Genomic DNA, 27,129 nt, shown 5'->3' on the forward strand with positions numbered 1-27,129 from the left:
GTATCTGTCTTCCTAAAGGACACCAGAGTTTCCTGTTGGCAGGCCCTATTCCAGATCATGTGTCTAGGCAGTTTTAAAAATGTCCAACTTTGGTCACCCTGGGCAGAAGTTTTATCCTATCTCAAGAATTAACTGCTTTCTTAACACCTATATTCTTAATAGTAATGCAAAAAGTTGTATGCCTGTGAGTATTTAGTTTAGTTTTTTGACTTACTTATTTTCCTTTATGCATGTGTTTTACTTACACATATGCATGTTCACTATGTGTGCTTGGTGCCCAGGGAGACCTTAGGAGGGCATCAAATCTCATGGAACTGGGGTTACAAATAGTTGTGGACCACTATGTCCTGTGGTGAGAACCAAACCTGGAAGTTCTGCAAGAATGAATTCTCTTACCTGTGAATTATGTTATTTAGTTTTTAATATTGTTATATTCCTTTATTTTATCAATATGGTGTGGCTTCTCTTTTCACCTTTCTAAGGAGTCAACAGTGAAGTTAATAAATTGTGGGGTACCAAGAAGAGATTTGATACCCTATGAGCCTATACAGGGGGAAGAGGTCCACCTCAGTGACAGTCATAGATGAGGAGAGTATGGGGAAAATGGGAAGGAAGGAAGAATGGTAGGATACAAGGGATAGGATAATAATTGAGATGTAATATGAATAAATCAATAAAATATATTAAAAATAAATTGTGGGGTAGTGATGAACAGCGAAGAATCTTAATGCTTACATATGTCCTATGAAAAACAGACAAGCTCAATCTACATAGGATAGAGACCTTTGTTACAATGTGCCTGCCCCTTTATCATCACAGTGTTATCATCCTCATGAGCATGTGAAGTGGGAACAGAGGATGCCTTGAGACAGTGTATGGGTACCCATCTTATTGAGTACTAATATTCACTGCAGATAATGACTTTAAAGTTATCTAACCCTTGTATTTTCCCCCACGTCATTTATTTTCCATTTATTTCCCAGGTTACCCTTAATGGTCACTCAGAAAACATTTTACTCAACAATAACGGTAGGAAAAATCAAAATCTTTTTTATTATATATTTGTTTTAGTTGTTTCAAATATACGGTTATCATTAGATATAAATAAGATTGATTCTGACCATTGTCAGTGATGTATTATCTCTACTTAATTGATAACTGGAATTTACACACTCTGTGTTTATCAATTTGAATATTTTCTATCATATTTGTTTGTTTTATTGTAGACATTATTCTCCTTTATATATGTAGACATTTCTTATATTATTTTCTCCATGATTTTACAGTAACTTGTATATATATACACACACATATGTATATATTACATATATCAGGAACCTTCACATGTATAATGAAAGATAGATGGTAGATAGATAGATTAGACAGAGTGATTGATAGATGATAAATAAATGATAGATAAAGCAGATAATAGATACTAAGTACTTCTTGTGCACAACAATTTTATATATTTCTTGCTGTTTTACACCTAAGCATTTTAAAGAAACAACTCAAACATACATACAAGACACAAAATCTAGCTGTGAATAATTTAAGAACATAATGTTAATTTGGAGGGATTTTTCGGCATTTATTTTGCTTAAAAGTACTGAAAATGCACCCTCTCCTGGGTTAGGGCGTACATGAAGATAAATTTAGAGTTTTAGTCTAGTAAATACTTCTCTGCTAATAACTTAATTGTAGCTATTTCAAACCAAATTGGTTAATTGTGGTGAATCATATGCAGATTGCTCAGATGTAGGTCAGCCCCCGCTCCCACATTCTAGGACCTCTTTTCTAATTCGGGACAGACTGTTTCATGCCTAAAAGAGCATAACAGCACAGATCAGAGTCCTTGGCTAAAACCAACAAAATAACATAAAAGTTAACAGTGCATCAGGAGTCACAATGTTCCCATAAAAATGGGAAGATAGGCTGCATTTATTTAGACCTTGGTTAATTATTTCTTAGCTTTGTTATGTTGGTGGAGAGTTTGCCCACTTGCCATAAACTTCACGGACACCAAATCATGGCCTGTAGGATGATGCTTTTCCACCTGTAAAGTACATGCAGTAACATCATCCTTGGCCACTCACTGAACCGAAATGAAGATTGGCTTAAGACAAACAAGCAAAAAGAGGTTTGGGCACTGTTAAAGGACTCCTGAAGTTCCTGTGGAAATACTGTGCCTGAGCTTTGGTACTCTGGATGATGATGGAGTAGCTGATCCCAGAATATTACACACAGCCCCCAGCAGGACCATCTGAAGAGCCGATAGGAGAACACCATGTTGTAAGCCATGATGAGGCAGTCTGGATACAGTAACAGAAGCTCCAGAGCTCCCTCTTTCCAGCTGTTGTATACAAGTCGAGGTTGCAGGTGTCTTTGTGGAGAAGAGTTGTATTGCTTTCTGATGAATCCAAGGTTTCATTCAAACTTTATATGTGATGTCTGTTTTGATTCTCAAGAACAGTTTTAGATCTGGCGGAAAACTCTGATTCCGATTGTTGCACTCACTGGCTTTCGTCTTTATGTGTTATTGCTGATGTTTTTGATACATTGAACAAACAAACAAACAAACAAACAAAAAGAACATAGGCCTTGGTGCTTATTGATTGGAAACAACTTTGGGGCTTGAATTGTAAGAAATAAAAAATTCTGCACTGATGTGAACTTTGTAATTATAACTTCACTGGAATTTTGTTACTCTAGAATTTCAATTAGAGGCTGATGCATCTCAGTAGTCGAATATGTTCTGAGCATGTACATGGCTGTGGGTTCAATTCCTGGCTGTAAAAACAGAATCATTTATGATTATAGATTACTTCATCATCTGTATTGACATTTTCTGAATTACTACAAAGCATTAATAAATAAAACCTCTTTCTGTGAACTTAGAAATTAGAATTATTATTTTTAGTATTTAGTATGATATCACTGAATTATATTTTAATAAATGTATGTTTTTACAAAATAGATTATACATATCTTGTGTTTCTAATATAAATCCTTGTTGTATGAATTATTTAAAACATAAAATAGAGAATTATACTATATAATAAGTGATCTTACTAACATTTGATTATTTCAGTCTTTTTTCATGTCCATAAATAACAATATTAATAAGGGAAATGGTGCTTTCATACTGTCTGCATAATTCTGAGCTTTTTCCTCATTTAATTGTAGATCTCCATCTAAGTAAGGAGTATCCATTTCCCCTTTATTAATGACTTGCATTAGATGATCTTTGATTGTATCATAATTTATTTAATAGATCATCTAAACATTGCTTTTAAAATAGAACAGATAGAAGCTTTCCTTAATTACACTCCTGGCAGATGTACAAAAGAATAATTCCCATTTGTATATTGAATCAAGAAATTAAAGAGTGAAAACTATTTTACAAGAGGCACAGAAAGTAGTGATCAGTAAGTGTGCTACTGTTAGAGTAAAGTAAATGATACAAATGATTCTGAAAATGTGTCATAAGTAGGTAAAATGGAAAATCACCCAATTTCCTCCAGGTTTACAAATGATACCTGTTTTCATAAGCATTTATAGATTCTTCCCTTTCTCTGTGATGACCGTTTGTCACACTGCTCCATAGCAACTTGGGGAAAAATAGAATTCATATATAAAATTTATGTTTATCTTTTTGTCCACAGTAGGATATCTGCCCTGGAAGGTAATGACTGCTTATTACTCATCTTTGAAATTACTGAATGCAGAATAGGTGTTCATTCAATTAATCGGATTAAAATGAGACAAAACGGAGTTATCAAGTAAAACTAGTAAATCATACGTGAATTTTGTAAGGTGCCATTTCTGACCCTTCTATTATCTCTGAATTAAGTCATAATTTTCCTATGAATTAGGCACAAAAATAATAAACATTTGGATTTTAATGTACAATGGAACTTATATTAAATAAATTTAAATGGTTCTTTTTTTATTCAGGCACAAGATTATCCTAAAATAAGATATATAACATTCAAATATTTATGAAAAAATTTATAATGTGATAAAATTATTTATATATCTTATAATTGGAAATATAGTGGTTGATACAGACTTAGAATTTCTGTTGTCTTTCATGAATTGTTTGCATGCATGATGTGGCTATTGTTGGTAATACTATATGAAAATGGCACTGTTGATCAAAATATTCGATACCTATTTACCAAAGAATGGTAATATATACAAGAAGAAACTGTGTGAAGACAATGAGTGTCACTTCCCATAGGTTGGGTGATGTAAATTGATAGCCATGCCATTTGAGTCACAAATATCTCAACCAACAAAATTGGAGTCATCACTGAATTGAGTTATAATTGGCAAAAACACCTCAGGATCCTTAGCATGAGTTCAATGGTAATATTCATTTAAAATATGAAGGCCATATTTACTAATTCTTCAGGAAAAAATTTAAAATTAGCTAGCAAAAAAAATATTCTGTATAAGCAAAAAGAGATACATTTGAAGCTCAGTGCTCCCGGTACATAGCCAGTGTCTCCAGTAAACACCAAGGTCTTTGGCAGAGTTGCTTTGTTGTCTTATCACTTTTTTGTTTTCTGTTCAGCTAGATTACAAATGAAGTGCCACCAGCACCAATGCACACAAAAAATGAGTATTTCAAAACAAATGTCAAATACTGAGAAATGGTGTGGATGACAAGGGAGTAGATGGCCACAGGATTTGTACCTGGATTCTGACACCTCCTTTCTTGCCATTTTTTTTCTGATCCATCGTATATTCCAGCCATCCCAAATTCTCAAATGATAGGACACTGGGGATTGGATGTTATATGTTACATACCATGGCTTTGATTGTTTACTCAAACTTTAAAAGAAGGAACAGAAGAGAACAATAAAGGTGTGAGTAAATCATGTAAATAATGAAACTATACTTTAAGTAGGCAGTTTCCCACACATAGAAGCTAGAAGCTCCATCAAAATGTTTTAAACAACATAGGCAAATAATAGGCATATAGGAACAAATTATTTTTTGACACAGGGTTTCTCTGTGGAGCCTTGGCTATCCTGGACTCACTTTGTAGATCAGTCTGGCCTCAAACTCAGAGATCAGCCTGCGTCTGGCTCCCTGAGGCCTGGGTTTACAGGTGCACACCCCTGCACCCAGCTAACAAGTTATTCTTACTTAAGTTCCCTCTTCCATTTAAAATGTCACATAGTTTCTTAGGCGAGGATACAGAAATAGCACTGAAAAGAGAGGCACACCAGGGAAGCTCATCTTGAATTTGAAGAACCAGAAAGGCAAGACACAGAGAGCAAAGGGAGCATTAATTAAGCTAGGAGAGTGTTGCTGCTATTTATCATGAGATTAAAATATTGTTCTTGATACTTTCTATGACTACTACTTTGGGCTGGAAATTTATTACCATCCTCTCCTTAGTTTAAGTTTTCTTTGTATTTTATGTTGTATTAACCTATGAGGCAATAATAAATAAAGTTATTGCATCAACAGAAACTAAGGTGGCTATAAAAGTAAAGTTCGGGCACATATCTATTTTGTCACATGATTGTGACTGAATAAAATGGGTCTAATAGACCTACTCTGTTTTCTATATTGTCTTATTTAAGGATCTATTTGCAGATCTGCCATGCTTTTCTTCTGGAAAGACTCACTCTTTGCTCATCTGTCAAAACTTCCTTGGGCATATTACTCTATATTCCAATGTACTCAGTTTGTTCATATGTGTATCTTCCCTGGGGGAACTGAGAGACTTGAAGACAGAAGTCTTCTTTGAAACTGTTTTGTTTTGAGGAACTGGAATGGAATAGCAGAATTTTGAATTAGACCATAATGGCATCTGAAGAATAGATATGCTCTGGCTAGTAGTATAGCAGAGAAATAGATAATTTGCATATGAGGATGAGGACATAAGTATGAGTGTATGTGCTGTTGTACATACACATGCACATGAGTTATGCTTACATGGGTTTCTGTGTATAACCTGTAATGAATGTGTGTATATTGTGTTCGTTGGCATGAAAATGTGTGTTTGTGTGTGCTTATATATTTAAACAATTTGTGTGTATGTGTTACCAACCAAGCATGGTTAGCTCTTACAACAAGAAGATCTTTACCTTTGTTTTTGCTATCTTAATTATGTAGTGAAAATCCCAGCCATGCAGTGCTTATCAGAATTATTTCTTCTTTTATGATACTGTAAAGCTTGAGGAATCCTTCATACTTAACACAAAGGTCTACATCTTCCTCTGGGGCCTCAAAAACAAAACAAAACAGGAAAAGCTCATGACTCCGACTTATAAATTCTTAGTTCTTTCTATTACTGATAACATTTCATCTCTAAATATTGATTCTCGTGGAGTTTCTTGCTATGGAACTTTCCTTATTCTCTGCCTGCATGCTTACTTTCCATCAACCACTAGAAGCATCTAGAATTTCTACTCTTGGAGGAAAACAATATGTTCCTCTGACCATAATGTGGGGACATGCCATTCTTACATTGGTAAGTGACAGAAGAAAGTAGGAATATGAAATAAGAGAAAAATATGAACAGAAGAAAACAGATTAAGTGTGATGTATATCCTTAGTATTCAAGATAAGTAAGTTTCAATTTGGTTGTCAGGCACAAGACTGAATTCAGGAGCTGTGGACAAGAACACCATATATACTAATATTTTTATTTATCATGTTATTGCTATTTTTGGTTTATTGTGTGCATGCCCATGTCAAGACATTTATTTGGCAGTCAAAGGGACAACTTGCTGTTGTCAGTTTTATCCTTCCACTGTAGATTGAACTTGGATTATCAGTCTTGGTAATCTTGGTAGAAAGAACCTTTAGAAAAAGTTACCACACTGGCTTAAAATATGTGATCTTCACATATAATTACTTCAGTGTCTGGGACAAGAAACAAGCAAGTCATTTCAGTGTGACTGATTGAGACACTTACTGGGGAATCTATTACAGACACACCTCCCAGTCTCCTGTGGGTGGAAAGAATATCCACAATGGAGACTAAACTACATTGAAAGAGGAGGGTGATTCAGTCCCATGCCTAGTGCTTTGTTAGAGACTAATAAATATTTTGAATGAATGCCAGCTTAATTGAAATTGACTGACAAGATAAAAGTTAAAATAACTCATGAAAGAAGAGCTAGGCACTGAAGTAGAACCATTCAATAGTCTAGTGGTTGATGAAACAGACAGATCTACAGTTCCCCTAAGGCAGTTTACATTTTCTGTTAGGGAGGAAAGTACTATAGAATTTCCTCTGCAAAATGAAGGCCCTTAATTTTTGCTATGTATAACAAGAGTATGCCATTGTAGTTTGTGCTGCAATTGATTGTAGTTGGCTACGTCCAATGGGGAGGTGGGACAGACATGAAAACATTTAACTAGAACAGTATTTCACTAATCTTAGCAAAGAAGCTAAAGATGACATGCACCAATAATGAAGGGTTTGAAAATCTATGGAGAAGTTTTGGTGCATGATTTTGGAGTCACTTGGGAAATGGAGTCAGTCGAACTTCTCACAGGCGTCTGTCTAGTCAAGGGGGAAAGGAAAAATTGCAGCATAAAGGAACATGAAACCTTGGAAAAATCCAAAAATTTGTTCCTTATGTTTCTAGATGGATGACATTATCCGAAATTAAACTAAGGTATATGGGAGGACAATTGTGTGGGATGAAGGAAGAGACATTAAAAAAGAATCCAGCTTTAGAAATTACATTTGAGATGCCTGTTGAGAAGAGGTCAACACTAAAGAAAGTGCATATGTGTTTTCTCCATATGCATATGCAGGAAGCATTCCCTATGCCAATGCTGTCTGCACAACAGCATGCAAAAGCTTTGCTTTCTCATTAGTTTATTGCCATCAAATTAATTTATTGCTTAGATATATCATTTGAAACTCCAGTAATTCATTCCATATTTGCAAATATATGAGAACCAGAGAATACTGTAGCTTAAAACTGGTTCCAGACTTATGAAAACATCATGTGTCCCTACTACCAAAGAAAATAGAAAAGTGCCAGGGACAGGCCCGAACCCGTTTCAGTTTCAATTACCTGGATTATGAAAGCAGAAGCAACCTTCATGCTTGATTTACCCTCATGATTGTCTTAGTCTTCTGCTTTGCTTTGCTTGGGGTATGTCTCCATGATCTATTATTATTAGAAAGGAAAATTTACCTCCCTTTCTTTGGTATTTCCCCCCAAAAAAGTATTTAAAACATCTTATTAGCCAGATGGTGGTGGCGCACGCCTTTAGTCCCAGCACTCGGGAGGCAGAGGCAGGCAGATTGCTGTGAGTTCGAGGCCAGCATGGTCTACAAAGTGAGTGCAGGACAGGCAAGGCTACACAGAGAAACCTTGTCTTGAAAAACAAAAACAAAAACAAAAACAAAAAAACAAAAAAAAATCTTTATTGTGAGAGAGGTTTGTGAAGCAAGGGAAGAATTCACCAGGTTTTACCACTGTTACATTGTGGGAGCTCTTCCTCCTCCTGCTTTTCCTCATCCTCCTAGTCCTCCTCCTCATCCTCCTAGTCCTCCTCCTCATCCTCCTAGTCCTCCTCCACTTCCTCCTAGTCCTCCTCCACTTCCTCCTAGTCCTCCTCCTCATCCTCCTAATCCTCCTCCACTTCCTCCTAGTCCTCCTCCACTTCCTCCTAGTCCTCCTCCTCATCCTCCTAATCCTCCTCCACTTCCTCCTAGTCCTCCTCCACTTCCTCCTAGTCCTCCTCCTCATCCTCCTAGTCCTCCTCCTCATCCTCCTAGTCCTCCTCCACTTCCTCCTAGTCCTCCTCCACTTCCTCCTAATCCTCCTCCACTTCCTCCTAATCCTCCTCCACTTCCTCCTCTTTTTCCTCCCCCTATTTCTCCTTCTCCTTCTGCTCTTTTTCTTCCTCCTCTTTCTCCTCCTCTTCTTCTTCTTCCTTTCACCATAAACCTCATGACTCTGTCATGTCACTATGAATTTTGAGCATCATCTGACTTAATATATGCAAAAAGCAAACACACTGAAAATGTCCATGTTTGCGTGCGTACTATGAAAACTAACTGTCCAGTAACCAAAGGCTCCTGTAGAAAATTCATCCTGTGTCAAAAAGACACTTTTCAGACATCCAAGCCAACCCTGGATCTTAACTGAACAGCCCCAAATGTAAGGGTTTCAACTGAATTTACCTTAACAGTATAGCCTTGCTAATGTTCCACTCAGAACTACTTAGTAATTGTTGAAGCACTGGAACAATCAAGACTAGTAAATAAAGCACATGAGTTAATCAAAATTTTTGCATAATATTCTATGAGTGAAGTAGACAAAATGTATATAATGCCATTCCTTTTCTCTAACACGCTGTCAATGAAAGTATATGTCAACTTTCATTATTCAGTTTCCCTTAGGAATCTAAAAATAAAGTTAAATATATACATATTGAATATTTTAAAAGTCAGAAACATTTAATCATCCAAAGTAAAGTATGCAAGCAGCTTCTCACTAGTTATTTTAATCTATTTACATACGTATATATTATGACTTTAATATATTCATTTTTATTGCTTATTAGACAATGTAATAGACATTGGAGACTTAGTAGTCACAAGACACATTTATTCTTGGAGATGCATATGCAGACCTTAAATCACAGAATGCAACCCAAGGTAACAGCTCCTAGTGTGTCCTGTAGAGGAGGAGATGTAAGAAGATTTTAAGGGTCAAGTTCACTAAATACACGTATAAGATAATCCAGGTACCGTAAGTACATAATACAGCTAAAGATATCTCACTTGAAAAATGCTAGTACAGAGTGTTTGAATAGTGAAAGTGGATGAGAGGCAAGATGAGTAGCTGTAGGCCAGATCTCGAGAGCTTTGCAGGCAATGCTAACTACTATGAACTAGGAGGAGAACGTCGTGGTGGCACTAGGAGAACGTCGTGGTGGCACTAGGAGAACGTCGTGGTGGCAGTTGCACGGGTACGGAAGAAAAGGAGGAGGCAATAACGACATAATGACAACATGATCTCAAATAACAAAAAAGTCAAAAATTAAGGACAATGGAAAGCAAAAATGGATAAATTTTTAAAAACTGCCGTAAATCAACCAAAGTTTTATATTTATTTTTAAAAATCAATATAAAATATAAACTACAGGTATGAAATCTATGTAACTTACTCAAGCAGGGTAAGTCCAAGAGCATGAGAGTGATCCAAGAGGAAAGTGAGATGGTAGAGCTGAATGGATTACATTAGATAAGTTTTTAAGATACCCAGTTAGGATCACTGCAATTGATGGGTGGAAATCTAAAGGCCTAGAAGAAAATATGGGTCGATAAAAGTGTCAACTGACTACAAAGAGCAGGTTTAAGTACATGACGATGATTTCAGTTAGGCACGTATAACAGGCTAATAGCCATGCATGTAGGATGTAAAATGGATGCATCTGTACCTTAAAGAAAGACAGGAGGCAGTGATTTGAATATGTTTAGTGTAAATTATTTTAAAATATAGGTAGAAATTAGTCAACTCATGTAAATGAAATAGTCTAGCTGTATGTTTATGGCTGGGATTAGGCCTCAAAACTATAGGGAATCAGTAAATTATGCCACATTATAATTTCCTGATGGATGGCAAAAGTCTCATTCATAATCTTAGTGTCTTTGAGTAGTAGAGGGAAATGATTCTTTAACACAGGCTGCAGTGGCTTGAGTGAGAAATCTCTCCCATAGACCCATGCATTTGAACTCTTGCTCTCCAGTTAGCGGTGGTGTTTCCAGGGAGGAAGTATGTCATTTGCCAGGTAGGGGTGGAGAGCTTAGCTTTGCCCTATTTCCTGTTCCCTCTGCTTCCTGTGTTTGGATGGTAATGATTTCAGTCAGCTCTTGTTCCTGCTACTAAGCTCTACCTGCTTTACCATTGTGGGCACTCCTGCTCCTGAAACCATAGGTTATTTTCAAACCTTTCATTTACATTGCTTTTGTCTATAATACTTTATCATGACAACAGGAAAGAAAATAATACTGATATATTTCAAAACACAGGGATTCGAGATCTGAATTTCTATCCAAAATAAAAGCTTACTTAAATCTTGTAATATTTTTATATATCTCACCTTTCAAAAACTCATTTTAAATCACAAATGTTTATACCAATGCAATATCTATAAAGCATACATGTCTCCGCATGCAGGACCCCACTTGCTGCTAGCTCATATGCGTAGAAACACTTAACTTATGTGGAGAATAACTTTTTCAATTATGAATTTTTCAGTCAACTATCTCAGACACACACACCAAAAAAATCACATTTTCTGCAGAACAAAGTACCTGAAATTCCTATGGATCCTATCTCTTAAAAGCAAATTCTTTTAAATAGGTTTCCTGATGCAACGTATAATTAAATAGTACAACCTTGTTCAAAAATGGTCCAGTCTTCTTTTAGCAAAAGGCTTCCCTGATTAGTATTTAAAAATAAGTCACCATTTAAATTAAATTACTAACATAATTTTCCAGTTTAGGATTTCATGAACCAAAAAAATACACTTATATTTTTGGTAACAAGAACATATTAGAAAATAAATGCTTTTGATATTGTGGGTCTAAAATAAGGAGTCTTTCAGGACAACATTTGGTTGTCCAGTAACAAAACGTCATTTTTAAATTTTTATAACTTTTTAACTTTTTACATACGTGTTTATATTATTACACATATATTCAGTAAACTGCCTATAGCAAAAACATGCATACAAGCAATGCCATTCTTTACTCAACAGGTTATATGAGCATATACAAATGCATATATGCATGTAATAAATTTAATTTTTAAAAAGAGGTCATGAGGAAGTCCCCCTCAGTCACAGACATAGGGGAGGAAAATAGGGGGGGAAGCGGGAGGGAGGGAGGATTGGGAGGATACAAGGGATGGGCTAACAACTTAGATGTAATTTGAATAAATTAATAATAAAAAAGGAAAAAAAGAAAATCTATCATACATATACTTTGTATAAATATGCATATAGAGTTTAAATCAAAATTTTCATCTGAGCTAAAAATACTCTCCACAAGTGTCAAAGATGATCTAATAAGACCCCCAATACCAGGCCTTAAAAAAAAAAAAGAGGTTATGAATTTAGAGAGTGGCTAGGGGCATATGTGAGAGTTTGGAGGGAGGAAGAGAAAGGGACAAATGTAACTTAATTACAATCACAAAAATAAAAAATAATGCAAATAAAAAACACAAACACAAAATGTCTTTCAATAAAGAGATGCAACCAGTTTAAGGGCATTTTTATAACCAATTGCATCATAAAAGTAAAAATTTTCCTTGTTAATATTTGACATTTTCTCTTATAGTCAAACAGATATGCATATGTGTGCGTGTTTGTATGTTTGTGAGTGAGTTTGTGTGCACGGGCATATATAGATATACATATTATATTCCTTTTGGTTATATGACCATGAGAAACTTAAAACTTCCTAATTCAAACTTTCTCAACTAAAGCTGAAAACTCTCTTGATGCTTAATATTACACAAACATAGTTTTAAAAACATTTTAAGAAGACGGCTTCTCATATAGTCTACTTTTCTGAGTTATAGTACTGCAGAATACGAAGCCACACTGGTTTAATTCTTCACTTTAAAGATGAATTTTTATTTATATTAGCTCTCCTGTAGTTGTTGTTGTAGTTGTTGTTGTTGTGGTGTGTGTGTGTGTGTGTGTGTGTGTGTGTGTGTACTCATGCACATTTTGATGTCTTCTTTTTTTTTTTTTTTCCAAGATTGCCCTGATCAGTCTTTCACCTTTTGAATCTAATTCTCAATTCTCTCCCACAACAATGCTGTCCCCACACTGGATTTCTGACCACAGTAGACAGACAATATCAAACACTCCTACTTACCCACAAGGTCGATTCCATATTTCTGTTGAAGGTCAGTGTGTCCTGCACATCCACAGTCCCACTTCCCTTTCCTCATCTACTTCTCAGCTCTCTCTGTAACACCTAACACTGTACAATTGTAATCAAAATGGCGTATCTTCCGGTCACCCCTGCCTATAACTTTTGTTTCTACCAACAGAAGCCCTGCTTTTGGTTTCATATGAGAGTTGGTAAATGTGTGAAATCTCTGCCTATCTAATATTGTGTTAAAGTTTCTTGGTTTCTTATCTGGGTCTTTATTGTACCCAACAAGCCCTCTAATGGCATTCCAAAGGACGTTGAGTGTGTGTCCTACTGCCAGAGATTCAATTAAAAAACACCAAGATGCCTTTAATACAACTTAAGCACTACATACCTAGACATACCCAGAACTGTTTATGAGAGTTTGGCTTCTGTCTTCTTTAAAAAATATATAGAAAAGTACATATAAAAAGATATATATGTATTTAAATAAACAATTATTCTTAAAGTTAATGTAAGTGACAATTTACTATGAACAATATGTGTGCATTTAAGCTGAAGTGAAAAATTGCGATCATGTATAACATGCACCCAATAGCAGTCATTAAATCTATTTTTGTAACATTCTTAAGATGCTGTTTCATGTTTTTATAGTCTGCCTCTCAGCTATCCATATTTGTTCGCACAGAAAAATTTATGAATAAAATAAACAATATATTTAAACAATTTATAGGCAAATAGTTACAGGATAAATTTATCCTTTAAGTTCTGTAACCCTATTTATAAGAGCTTTGATACTTCAAACTTGGAAAAATTGATATTTTTCCATCTGTTAATATTATTTTTCCTGTATCTATATATCTATTTATTTATATATCTTTAATTTTCAGGTTTATATTCATTTGTATATATGTGTTACTTAACAGAATGTTTACCTCTTATAATTAGTACACTGTTCCAAACTTTCTTTTGATAGACAGTTGGGAAAGACATCAATTATAAAAAGCTATATACAAAAAAAGCAGGAGCTATAGATTGCTTTAATATTCCATTTATCATGGAAAATGTGCTTTTACATTTTTAGGTGTTTCTGAAATTCACAGTAATGAATTGAGCTGATGCATCACTCTTAGTTTAGGAACATTTAGAGTCAAAGCTAAGAGGGAAAAGATTCTCAGACCAGACACTGAATTATACAAAAGTAAGTATTGATTAATTGTTGGCTGGAATAGATTTTTTTTATATTCTTTCACTTAGTTTATCTAAAATAAATGGAGTGGTGTTTTTTTTTTTTTTTTTTTTTTTTTTTTTTTTTGGCATGAAATTATTTTGGCATCCTGGATATGCACTTAATTCCTTGTTTTCAAACACCTCTGTCATGCAAGGTTCAGTTCTAACAGTCTTTATTCAGACCTCACAAATGGTACAAATGGTACATTTGCCTTAAGAAAACAAAAGCATAATACTTTCAGGCTTGATTCATTACATATTGGCCAGACTCATTAAGGCTTAAAGTTCAAAGATTCTGTGAGAGAGAGAGAGAGAGAGAGAGAGAGAGAGAGAGAGAGAGAGAGAGAGAGAGAGAGAGAGAGAGAGAGAATCCATGGTCTTACAGGTCTCCTTTCCACAGTTCCAACTTTTTTTTTCTTTCTTTCTTTCTGGAATTCTCATTTGAAACAAAATGGAATCTGCCAGACCTAAGACCTGCCTGTGATAGCTTTGCCTTCTCTATAGCAGCGTTTCTCTTTTACAATGAGCGTGCCTCCTACATTTATTATTTCCATTCATCTCATTCTCTTTCAAAATTCTTATATTCTATGTGGGCTTTGTCTTCCTCTCCCCTTTTCCTTTATTCACCTTAATTCTCAAATCCCATGACTGTATCTCCTAGTACTCTACTGCATTGAAGTGATAGGAATAAGGAATAAAAAAAAAAAAGTTTCTCAGAACCATTACACACTTCCACTATTTTCAAATTCTGTGATAATGTGTGGTTGACAGAAGAGTAAATGTTCTCAAGACGTGTATTCTATTTCCTGTAATTTCTAGCAGAGATCTGGATAGTAGTTTATATCCTCCACTTTTTAATAAATACTGGTTTTTATAACCACTTCTAACTCCTCAAAGTGTCAGTGTTCATCTCTACCAAATTTATATTTCATATCATTATGATATTTTATCATATATCATATCACATTTTATCATACCACTATGAATTACTCTCCTTTTATATATTTAAAAAGAAATTATGTAAAAAGCATGCCCTTGATTCATGGAATATAGAAAAACCTGAGTGCTTAAGTACAGTACAAATTCATCTCACGAGGTGGCATCAAACCACAGTACTTGAATCCACAAAATGTATTTCATCAACAACTTAAATTTTGTTTTGTATTCTATAGCTAATAAGAAAATAAAGTATCATTTTTCAAAAACAGTTTTATCTTGTTAGTTTTTTGAGACAGGGTTTCTCTATCTTGGACTCACTCTGTAGAGCAGGCTGACCTCAAACTAAGAAGGATCCATCTGCCTCTGCCTCCTGAGTGCTGTGATTACAGGTGTGCACCACCACTCTGGGCTCCAAAATATATTTCAAATTTTTTTCCTTCTTAGTTTTATATTTTTGTCATCTAACATATATGCTATAATCACAGAAATGTCTTGAGTGATAAATGTTTTCAAGTTAAAGCAAAGCATGGTATTTCATTTTCCAGAATGAATGGACATTTCACACATGCCTGTGGCAGCAAGGCAGGCACTAATCTTGAAGGACAGTATTTTTCTCATGTTCACATGCTTTCTGCTTTGACACTTGTAAATAGTATCTAAGTTCATTAGACAACACTAAACATTCACCTTCTTTATTTGAGGAGAGTAGGATGGAGAACACAAAATAGACTTTGTGAATGTAACTATGTATAGTTTAATATTATAGTACCATATAAAATACTGTATAATTATGTACATAATATTATATAAAATAAGAGTCTTATTACTCTGCCAGTAGTTTGAGTTTCTGGCAACTGTGGATTGTTTACATGGAGTATGGTTGAGTACCGCCCTCATTTTATTAGACGGAGACTTTCATCAAAGGCTGTTGAGCTACTAAACATAAGCAAAGAGTTGCTCAGGGTTTCCTTCAGGCAAATGAAGCAGAAACATGTATAACTGCCTTCTCTTTAATGTTAAAAAAGATAGAGCAGTTAGTTTGGAAAACTGAGAGGGGATAAAACATAAAATTTAAACGTAAAGTAAAGTAATCTGAAGAATAAGATGATATATTTTTGTATTGGTAAATTGTTCTCAATTCATTTCTGTATTATGAGATTTTTCCTGCATAGAAAAGTCTTGGAAAAGATAAACCAGAGCACTATATTCCAGGAGTAGATGATTTCCTTTTCTGTTGTCCTTTCTGCAAATGCCTTATTCAATTTTGAAGTGAGAAAAATACATATAGAGGAATAATTCTCCAATTCTACAATGCACACACAAGAAATGACTTGGTTATCACAGCTATATCTGTGCCCACTGGTATTACACACCTCTGGAAAACATATCCTACTGGCTTCTTCAAAACACGTATGAACTTGACCTCTCCATAACCTTTCAGACAAGCACCCACTCGTGTGTGTTTTGAAGATCCTCTTAAACTGCATATCTTTTCAGAAACTGTGACATCCTTGTATATAAAGAAAATATTAATGTTATTAAATGCTGTTAATATTGCTACCATGTAGCATATTACTACTGGTATTTCTTATGTTCCAATCTTCAAAAAATGTATGTATGAAGAAATATTTGGTTGGACAAGATTAGGTTCTTGAGCAAGACAGGACAGAGTGTAGAGCCGTGTAAATATGTAATGACTTCTAAGAAAATGGAAAACTCATCAAGGATACTGTCTGCTGTGCTTGCTGTTGTTTTGTGATATTGATTAATTCAGTAGTTAATTCTCTTCTATTTACAAAATAGAGCTATTGTACGTTTTCAGCCTTCAATTCTCTAAAAGTCTATAGAAATTATATAAGAATTACAAAATAGAGCTATTGTAAGTTTTCAGCCTTCAATTCTCTAAAAGTCTATAGAAATTATATAAGAATTATAATGAAATCTCTTTTCTTGAAATAAAAAAAATTAATTTGAGTAAGTATACTAGATAAAAAGAATAAATCAAATATTTTCCAAAGTTATAAAATATTTCAGATTAGTCCAGCCTATTCACTACTCATTAGTGTAGCATAACTGAAGTTGATAGCCCCTGAGGTGTGTGGCATTGCTCTTGATTACAGAGCCACAAAATGTTTAACTTCTAATTTTTTTGATTTTTAAAAAGTGAAAATAATTAAAAAGAATGTGTGATACCATTAACAATACAAAGATAATAATTTAATAAACAGTTAAATGTAGAGTTGTTACAAGTTCATTCGTATTTACTAATACAATAGTGCTAGATTTTAAAGAAAATATTATAAACTCTAAATGTAGTGTCATATGTAGGGTTAGTTTCTACATTAGGAAACATTTTGTAAACATTAATATTATAGAAACAAATTTATTTCATTAGGCCTAAAAGATAGATGTATGCTTTGAGATTACAGATATTAAACTAATTACCAATTTTCTCATTGTTCTTAAATAATAAAGCAAACATTTCATAAAGTTAAAATTTTTATTATAAAGCAATTTTACCCTTGAACAGCATAGTTTAACATACTTTCTTTTTTAAAAATATATTTTATTAATTTATTCATATTAGATCTCAATTGTTATCCCATCCCTTATATCCTCCCATTCCTCCCTCCCTCCCATTTTCCCTTTACTACCCTCCCCTATATTTTCTTTTATGGCAAATTTTTTTATTATATTTTAAAAAATCATTTCCATTACTAGAAAATTGTGATGGAAAGGCTTCAGGATTCAGATGTAGATACTACCACAGTGCTCTATATTTTTTATTGCTTGTGGAAATGCACTACAATTGATCACTAACTTCTGAGTACTGCTGTATTTTAGGATTGTTATTTTATGGTGAAAGTTACGGAAGTCATTAGTATAGTTCTTACCTTAACTGCTTTGATATCATCTAGGGAATATGTCTAAAGCATATAAAAAAATACAATTAAATAATAAAACTCAACCAGGAAGTGTCATTGGAAATTGACACTTAGCTGAACAGAGATGGCTCACTAGGCTCTACTGAAGAAGTGGCTCTTGACTTACTCAGATTGTAATGCTGCAAACTGTATATAAAGCATTGTTAGAGAAACAAGCGTAAAAGTGGAATTTTGTGAGCGGGGAGTAGCATGAATATATGTAACAGTGTACTTCCAGTAGATACGAACTCTAATGACACAGTAGGAAAGAGGCTGGGCAGCTTTCTTGACTGTGCTGATCAAAACGTTTCCATGAAATACTGCGAACATTTTGTATGGCTTAACCAACTGAATGGAGAAGAGTTTGTCGTGAGGTCTGAAAAAGGTGACTTTTAAGCAAGGTGATTATGGAATAAAGTCAGCGTTAGAAGTGAATTTGTCTGGAAGTAGTTGCACTGCCTAGTTGGCTGTTTTAGGATGGGAACAGAGTCTGGATGCACCCTGGAGCCAGGAAAAACCGTAGGAACCATTTCCAGGGGTGCAGGTGTGAAGCCGGGGATAAGCTCTGGTGTCAGGGAATGACAGAGAGTACCAAACAGAGAGGATACCTGAGGCGTTTAATTTACATAAACACTGTATATCTATATTTTATCTTATTACTAACTCCATATGCTTGGTTGCACAATTGTTGGCTTATTTCTATGAAGAAAATAGCTACAACTAATGTGCTAATGTATTCCTTATCTCACAGTTAAAGGCACTATTTTTTTTAAAAACTAAGCAAACAACATCCTGCCTATATGAAGATAGCAATACATGATAATATGAATTTACTCAAGGTGCATTCTGTGCTGTTATATGGAAGCGGTAAAAGAATTCACTGAAACAAACACATCTCGATTAGGAAAAGTAGCTGGTCCTTCTGACATAGTTGATAATGATTAGGAACTCATTTAATGACTTAAGACTGAGCTCAGTGAAGACATGAAATAGAGGTATCTAGTACATATTGGATGTCATCCCTTAACAGTTCCCTAGTAATGTTATTAATTCCATCTACCAAACATGGAGGCAATGTACCGTGCATAGTAAGGAAGGTAAGCTACCAGGCAGGAAAATGGATACACTCAAACTAAAGGGAGTTGTTTTCAATCTCATTGGCAAAGGCTGCTTTTGATTTTTAAAAATCTTGTACAAATTTAAAACAGAATCTCCAAAGTAAGTATGTAGTAAGTTTAGTATCTTCATGAAGTTCATAAAGTGAACTTATGTGAATTTCTTTACTAATAAAAATATATTTTGTACATTTCATTAACCCCTATTATGAATATCAGTTATGAAAGAACTCCATTGTAAGTCATTCATTACTGTTTAGAGGTCATACAGTCTCCAGGTCATGATCACAATATGAGAATTCTTTTCTGTAAAATGTTAAATTTCATTTCTGCTCAGTGGTAATGTGAGGCTCAGTTTGCAAATACAGTGTAATCACGAAAACTGATGTTCTGTGATTGTTGTTATCATTCGTTAAATGAGACTAGTCAAAAAGCCTTAAGCATTGCAAACTGTCTCTTGCTATGTAGTTTGACTAAGTAATTCAGTAGAGGATGCCTTTAATGTAGCAAAGTCACATCAATTGCATCATCTGCATCTGTGCCAGCTCCACTTCTGCCGCTATTTGTCTTTATCGATAAATTAACAACTACATAATCCAAATGCACAATCAAGGGGTTTGTTTTTAATAAGGCTTTCCCTTTGAACATGTACAAACGCAGTTTCTACATTTCCAGTTCTCTGCTTTGGTCAGGTATTGCTTCCTAAAAAGAGTCAGTTTACCAAATGGCTATTTGTAGGTTACATTGCTGTAATGAAATTATCCCTAAGTTGCCACTCAAGCAAGAGTCCCTGAGATGTTCATAAAATGCTGGGTAAATCTTCCTTAAAGAAGTAATTGGATCTATTTGAACCACATGTTTACAGTTTCTGCTTTAAAGAAAATCTAGGGATCCACCCTTGGAAATCTCTAGAAACTTGTACTGGGAAATATAGGGCTCTCATTTTAAAGGAGTAGATAAAACTTGTGGTTTTGATTTACATTTGCCTGTGGAAAAACTATGTTGAACTTTTTCTATGATGCAGACAAGTAGCTGAACCATCCTTGGTTCTCAAGGACACTAACAAATCTTCAGAGAAAATTTCAAACCATATAGAGAGCTCATTGTGGTTGGACCAATCTGTCTATTCTGTTCTTGCATATACAATGATAATTAAACTGTAATAATCAGTGTGGATGTTGCCTACCAAAAGGATTTCTTTGTTAATGATAAAGAAGAGAAAGTTGTAGAGAGGTGAGATGAGGACATCAATATGAAAGAGATGAAGTGGTGCCAGGAGTGTGGGGAAAGAGGGAGGGGAAGGGAGAGCGTCATAGGAGACTAAACACAGACAACCACAAGTCATGCAGGGAAAAAAGTGCAGCACCGGAGTTGTGTGATAGTTTTGATGACAACTCAGGATACATCCTATTAAGAAAAGAAAAAATAAAGCATACTTAAAACACTACATAAAAGTATAAATACCAAGACTATATCAATTAGATTATACTACACTAAAGGGAAAAAATTAAGTGAATTAGCTAACCCCATCACTAAATACACCAACAATGTTGATTTAAATGAGCTATGATATACTCCAAGTTTCAACGTTATGACTATGTTCGAAGGGATGAATGTTAAACTGTAATGGAGTCATCCGGGTATATGAAATTCTTACTCTAAATATGAGTGTAAATGATTTTTTCCGAAAATCTTTCATGTAATAATTTATCCCATTAAGAAAAAATGGATGAATTAAAAAGACAGCGAGAAATTGTAGCATTTCTTTGAAAACAAGAGAAGCCAATAATGAAAACACCAAGACCTGATCACAAACATGTTAGTAATACCATATAATACCAGATGCACAGAAAAGTTTATAAATGTCACTGCACATTTGGCACATGCTTACATGGGACTAGAGGACAAAATAAAGAGGAGACGCTCACTGGTGCATTTTTTTTTATTTCGTATTAATTTTTTGTTTGGCTGCAGTTGCCCCAATGCACATCACATTACTGTTTCATTTTTGTTTTGTTTTGTTTTTTTAAGGACAAAGAACACTTTTACTTCTACAGCTATACTTAATATATCTTACCAACATTTGCTCAAATGCATTTCAGTGCAATTTGTCAACCTATCCTGTAATTCTTCATGAAGTGAACTCAGCGTGATAATTGCGCATCTGTAGTTAATTAGCTCAGTTGGTTGAATCATGGAGCTAATGAGGCCATATCCTGGGTCTGAGCTCTGTGTGGGCCACTGAGTTTTGCTCCCTTCCTGGGTCACAGACTACAGTTCAAACCCAGGCCAACTATCTCATAGCTGAATGCCACTGACTGTAAGGAAGCTGGTCCAAGAGACGAACCAGCAAGCTTGAAATAGATCATCGTCTCTACACAGTGTGTTCTTCTCAATGCAGTCTGTAATGGCCATGTAGGCATTGAAGCATAACTTACACACTCAGCGTGCTGCAGAAGGACACACAGGAAACCTTTGGTGACCTCAAATGACACAAGGAGGGACAACTAATAGTAAGAGCTCTCTAAAGGAAGCAAGGAAAAATAGCTCATTCTAAACCACAAATTGAATCTTTCTAAAATTGCAAAGAAATAAAAATTCCTGTGGTTCCCAGTGTGTTGTTTCTTTTTTTTTTTTTTTTTTTTTTTTTTTTTTTTTTTCTTCAATAAGTAGTAAGAATCTTACATGGGCTTAAGAAGGGGCACCTTTTAGACTCCCACAAGCTGTTTCAACTATGAAATAAGACAAATTAAAGGGGGGCGGGAGGCAGATGAGGGACCAAAATGTCTCTTTTATGACAGATAAAGAGCATCTCAGAAATTTAGTTTAAACAATCTTAATAGTGTCTACAAAGTTAAACAAACGTGTTAATACTTTTTTGCAAGAAAACCATGGTTATGCCCAGGGCACCTGCTTAAATTTAGTGACTAGATGGTTCCTTTTGCCGGAAGGTAATGCCCTAAGGGGGTTGTGTAGTGGTTTACTCATTCATGGAAACATTTTGTTATTTTAATTATAATCACATTGTATCCTAAGAAAAGAAGGTCTTTTTTTGTTTGTTTGTCTGTTTTGTTTTGTTTTTCCGAGACAGGGTCTCTCTGTGTAGCCTTGGCTGTCCTGGACTCGCTTTGTAGATCAGGCTGGCCTCGAACTCACAGTGATCCACCTGCCTCTGCCTCCCGAGTGCTGGGATTAAAGGCGTGCGCCAAGGGGAAAAGGGGAGGGAGGGAAGAATGGGAGGACACAAGGGATGGGATAACCATTGAGATGTAACAAGAATAAATTAATAATAAAAAATTTTAAAAAAAAAAGAACAGAAAAGAAAAGAAGGCCATGAAGAAAGGCCTGGAGGGCTTTGTAATAAAAAAGAACAATTCCCTCGTCTTCTGTTTCACAGACACGTTGAACTTTCAGGGATGCGGACAAATCTAACAGAATATACTTTGGAAGGTTGATACTACTAAAAGGCTTCTATCTAGTTTAAGGACTGTTCGTTACCTCTCACCTTTAAAATAATATTAATGGCAGCGGCCAAGTCACTATTCAAGCTTTTAAAGGTGAGAAGTAAGCAACCTGTCAGAGTTCTAGGGGTGGGGAAGGAGGAGGAAGAGGGTGGGGAGATGGGAGGCTGGGAACAGGAAGATACGAGCTAAGGAATGACAATTGGCATGCAATGTGAATGAGTTATAATTGAAAAAGATTGGATGGCACCTTCTGCTACCACAAAAGCCAGTCGCCAAGGAGGACGCTTTCGGATTGCACACAGCCCTGGGGGGTCTCTGAGTCCCGTGTCTGAAGTTTATCTTTTACCTCAGAGGCAGAGGTCTCTGGGATAAGATTTTACAGGTGTCCACCTCATTCCTAAGAATGAAGAAAGGATTTGTCTCCATTGAGCCGTCACTTGTTTTTTCAATTCGATTTCAGAATTATATTTAGTCAGTGAATATTCAGGTTAAATTTTGACATAAAAATCTCATTGGCTTAAGCAGAAGAATAGCCTTGAGAACTTAAAAATTTGACAAATGCCTTTTTTTTTTTTGACCCATATATTCTTCAAATTATGGGGGCTGTCACAGAGAGTATGAACACTACTATCTCTGTCTTGTTGGAGTTTCTTTGCACTGTAATGGGAGAAGGTGGCTTTTCTTCCTCTTCTGAAGTATCTGAGAGAGATTCCTCTATATTTAGGAAAATAGAACCTTTGAGGAGTGTATAACTTCATTGGTGTTCATAAATCCAATAATTACTTCAAAATAAGGGAACTGTGGGTTTGGAATCACATTTGTAATCATGTTTTAGATAGGAGAATCCTGTATTTAATGATAACAAGGCATTTTGAACATTATTGCTCTGATCCTTATAACATCGTTAAGTTTTTATCATCCCTATTTCTTACAATCCACTTGCCTAACTCATTACCTGATCCACCTGCAATGTATGAATAAGCATAACTGAATTCTCAGTTGTTAAAAATAGACTAAATTAATCATATTAATTACACAATTGGAACTCTAAAACTCTTATGCTTATCATAATGCATGTTTTATTTAGTCTAAATATAAGGTTTCATGATAACCATCAAAGTGCATGCACACATTTTATCTAAACTCCATATGTTTTCAATCATCTTGAATTAATATAGATTAGAACAGAGAGCATGCTATTCCCCTAGGAAAGAGAAAGCCCTGATAATTACCCCAGAGTCACAATTTTTCCATCAAAATACTAAATTGTAATTACTATTTAAATAAGTGCCAGGGCAATCTTATGGGATAATTGCATGTTTTCTTGGGCGATTTTTTTGGTTTCTAATTTTTCTTAAACAGTGTTGCATCACATATCATCTAAAACTTTTCAAAATGAAATGTCACGCGGCACAATATATTTGAAATAAATAAATCCTTATTTATTTAAGCAAATTTAAAGATACGTTCTTTGAAACGTCTTTTAAAATCAACATGATACTTTTAGTTTATAAAAATAAAATGCTCATCTGTGTTTAGATACAGAGTTCTTTGTACACATCAAAATGTGTTTGTGTGGAGACCCTCCTCAGTTCTCTCCCCCAAATTTCTATTTCAAGTAGATAAGAGGTAACATCTGGTTTAAATCCAAGAATCACAACCCTCTAGGTTCATACAGTACTTTTAACCATTAATGTGATTCTTTTATTCTTGGTAGATTCAACTTGGTCTGTGGAGAGGTTATCAGCAAAAGGAATTCAGCTACATTTGAAAAGATATAAGTGAATTATGGAAGTGTGTGATTGTATTAGAAAATGTTTAAATGAAAATACTTTTAAAATAGGCCTTTCAATGAGTAATTTAGTCACAAAATATTTCTGAAGTACACTATGTTGATAAAGTGTAGGCATCAGTAAAACAGAACTGTACACAGTATTTGTTTTGTTGTTCTTGTTCTTGTTCTGACCAAAGCAAGTAGAACAATCAAAATTCTACCAAACTCAAAGATATTTAATCTTGCTTATTTTCAATGAATTTTAAGCATTCACCCCCAAATATTAAAAAAATAAAGTTTTAAACCAAACCAAAATGATGTGTGGTAATGGTACAGGAAAGATAATCTTATATTGTTTACCTCTTTCTATAAGTGCTGCCTATAGTGCAGAAGATCAGAGATGAAAATGAGGCCAGAAAGTGGAAGTGAAGAGATGGGAGACAGGAGGAAAATATGCTACAAGATAAAAGTTAGCCACTAAGTATGTGTGTGTCTCTCTCTGTGTGCATAATATATATATATACATCTATATAAATACATATATATTATAAACCAATGAACTTAGCTTCTTATTCCCATCTTATATAGCAATGATACATGCCTCTAAGCCATCATTTCTGATCTTCAGTATATTGATCTATAGAAAAAATACTTTCATATGTCCTGCTTCATTTTTAGGATTTTAAACGACATAGTTATGCAAAGCCACATTGATTCATATAAGAAAACACTCATGGCAACATTTTTTACCTTTATTGGAACATGCTGGGAAATTTTACTTAATAACTTTTTATTAATTAACATATTCAATTGGACATAAAAGTCTGAAGCTTTGGAAATGACTATAGCATTCCACATTATTTAATAATTACTATGTAGTAGGCATTTTAACCTCTGTGGGTAACTCTGCCTATTTTAACTTTTCAAAAAGCCCAGTAAGGTCATTACTGCTTTTATTCCTGTTTGGAAGGAGAAGAAAGGGGTTTGTGTTAGCTTACGGTTCCAGAGCGATCCATCATGGCAAGTAGGCAGAGCAGCAGGCATAGAAATCATGGAAATAGCTGACCACATTTTCATACACATCAGAGCAAACAGAAAGAGAATTGGAAAGCTAGTGAGGTCTTAAACACTCCAAGTATGTAACTTGAGACATTAGTTCTCAAGCGAAGCTCTACCTGAGAAAAGTTTTATAACTTTATAAACAGGACCACTAAGCATTCAAAAACATGAGCCTATGAAGGTTATTTTTCATTTGGACCACAACAGCTTTCCTGGTCTACCTTCAATCTTGACTGGCCAGTCTCTTTTATAGGAATCCGCCATACAGTGCTCAAAGCACGTGAAATTTATTTCAATAAATGGTGCATAACATTCCAGAATGTTCGTCACTTTGTGAAGACTTCCTTCCATCGCAATGTTAGTTTTGGGGTTTTTGTTTGTTTGTTTTGTTTTGCATTTGGCTGGATGATGTTGATGTATGGTCCTCTTAGTACCACCGAGCATGAGTATAAAAAGTAAGCTGCTTTCACAATTGGTCAATTGTTCCAGGGGAATTTTCAAAAGAAATTGACAAAAGATAACCAATATACTGTGAATAAACAACTTCTAACATAAATTCTGAAATATCATAATACAAATTAATAAACATAAATAAGATGCTTGTTATAGTATGTTTGGGAAAATGAATTAAATAAAAGCTAAGCAATAAGCCTTTTCAAATGAAGGATACCATTCATAGTCACTCAAGATATGTAGCAAATTCGTGTAGACACACCCGTACACATTACCACCTCATGATCTCAGGCAGAGTAGTTAAATAGATACATTCCTCGTGTCTTGGAAGTGTATCAGAGAACAACCACTATCACCAAATTACAGTACTTGTAATTAAACATGGTGGATAGAGATGCATTACATATGAAGAAAAGAAATCAAGTGAATTTATAAAGCCAACTCTGACCCCTGCTCCCCATAGTCCGAGAATTATATTAAAGTAAGGGTGAACTCAAATTTTTGGAAGTTATATCCAGCCACAATATCCACACAGCATACTTAGATATTACATTTAGTACTGTTGTCTCATTTCATCTCCCTTTTCTCCTAATTTGAAAACATGCTAAAAAGGATTTATAACTATAAGTAAATGTAAACATATACAAGCTTCATTTTTCATATCATTTTTATTTTCAATTTATAAAAGAACACATATTTCACTTATGAATATGTTTTACCTTAGAATGCATTTCAAAATTATTTTTAAATGGTCCAGTTATGAGCTTGCCTTGTAGTATAGTTGAAAAACAGAACTAAAAAAAAATCACACAATTTATAATTTCCTTCTTTTATGAGCTTCTTCTTTTTAAATTTCTATCTTGCATCCATAGCTCTGATATTAATAAATTTCTTCCTTGTAAGACTTCTACTGTCATTCTGGAATGCCAGGCATATCCTTGCAATGTGAATTCCATAAATATGTAATTGTTAAATGTTCAATGCACAGAACAAAATTTGAAATATGAGTGGACTATTCTTGATGTTTAGGGGATAATGTCACAGTCCACATTAGGCAATTGTGGATGTGGTTTTCACTTACGCTTCCATACCTTCTCTTTGTGTCTGTGCTCCACCACTAATCCCACTTCACAGGTTTTAACTATCATAGCTTGTTGGCGAAAAAATATTTGACTTTGTATTAAAGAATATTTTATTAAATGTTATCATTTCAAGACTTGACTGACCACTTTGAAAACACAAGACAGCTTGTTGCAAAGTAGTTTCTACATGTACTGTACTGATTATT

At 34.7% G+C, this 27,129-nt stretch overlaps 1 long non-coding RNA gene across 2 annotated transcripts in view; it reads left to right on the forward strand.

Annotated features, from left to right (window-relative positions):
- Nucleotides 1-27,129, forward strand: part of LOC127192819 (uncharacterized) — a 97,473-nt gene that overhangs the window by 50,013 nt on the left and 20,331 nt on the right. For both annotated transcript variants that reach the window (XR_007831075.1, XR_007831074.1), the window contains exon 3: nucleotides 984-1,029. This is a non-coding gene — a long non-coding RNA (uncharacterized LOC127192819). The remainder of the gene's footprint in view (nucleotides 1-983; nucleotides 1,030-27,129) is intronic.

Source organism: Acomys russatus, chromosome 8 (assembly GCF_903995435.1).
Source record: "Acomys russatus chromosome 8, mAcoRus1.1, whole genome shotgun sequence".
Taxonomy (NCBI): Eukaryota; Metazoa; Chordata; class Mammalia; order Rodentia; family Muridae; genus Acomys; species Acomys russatus.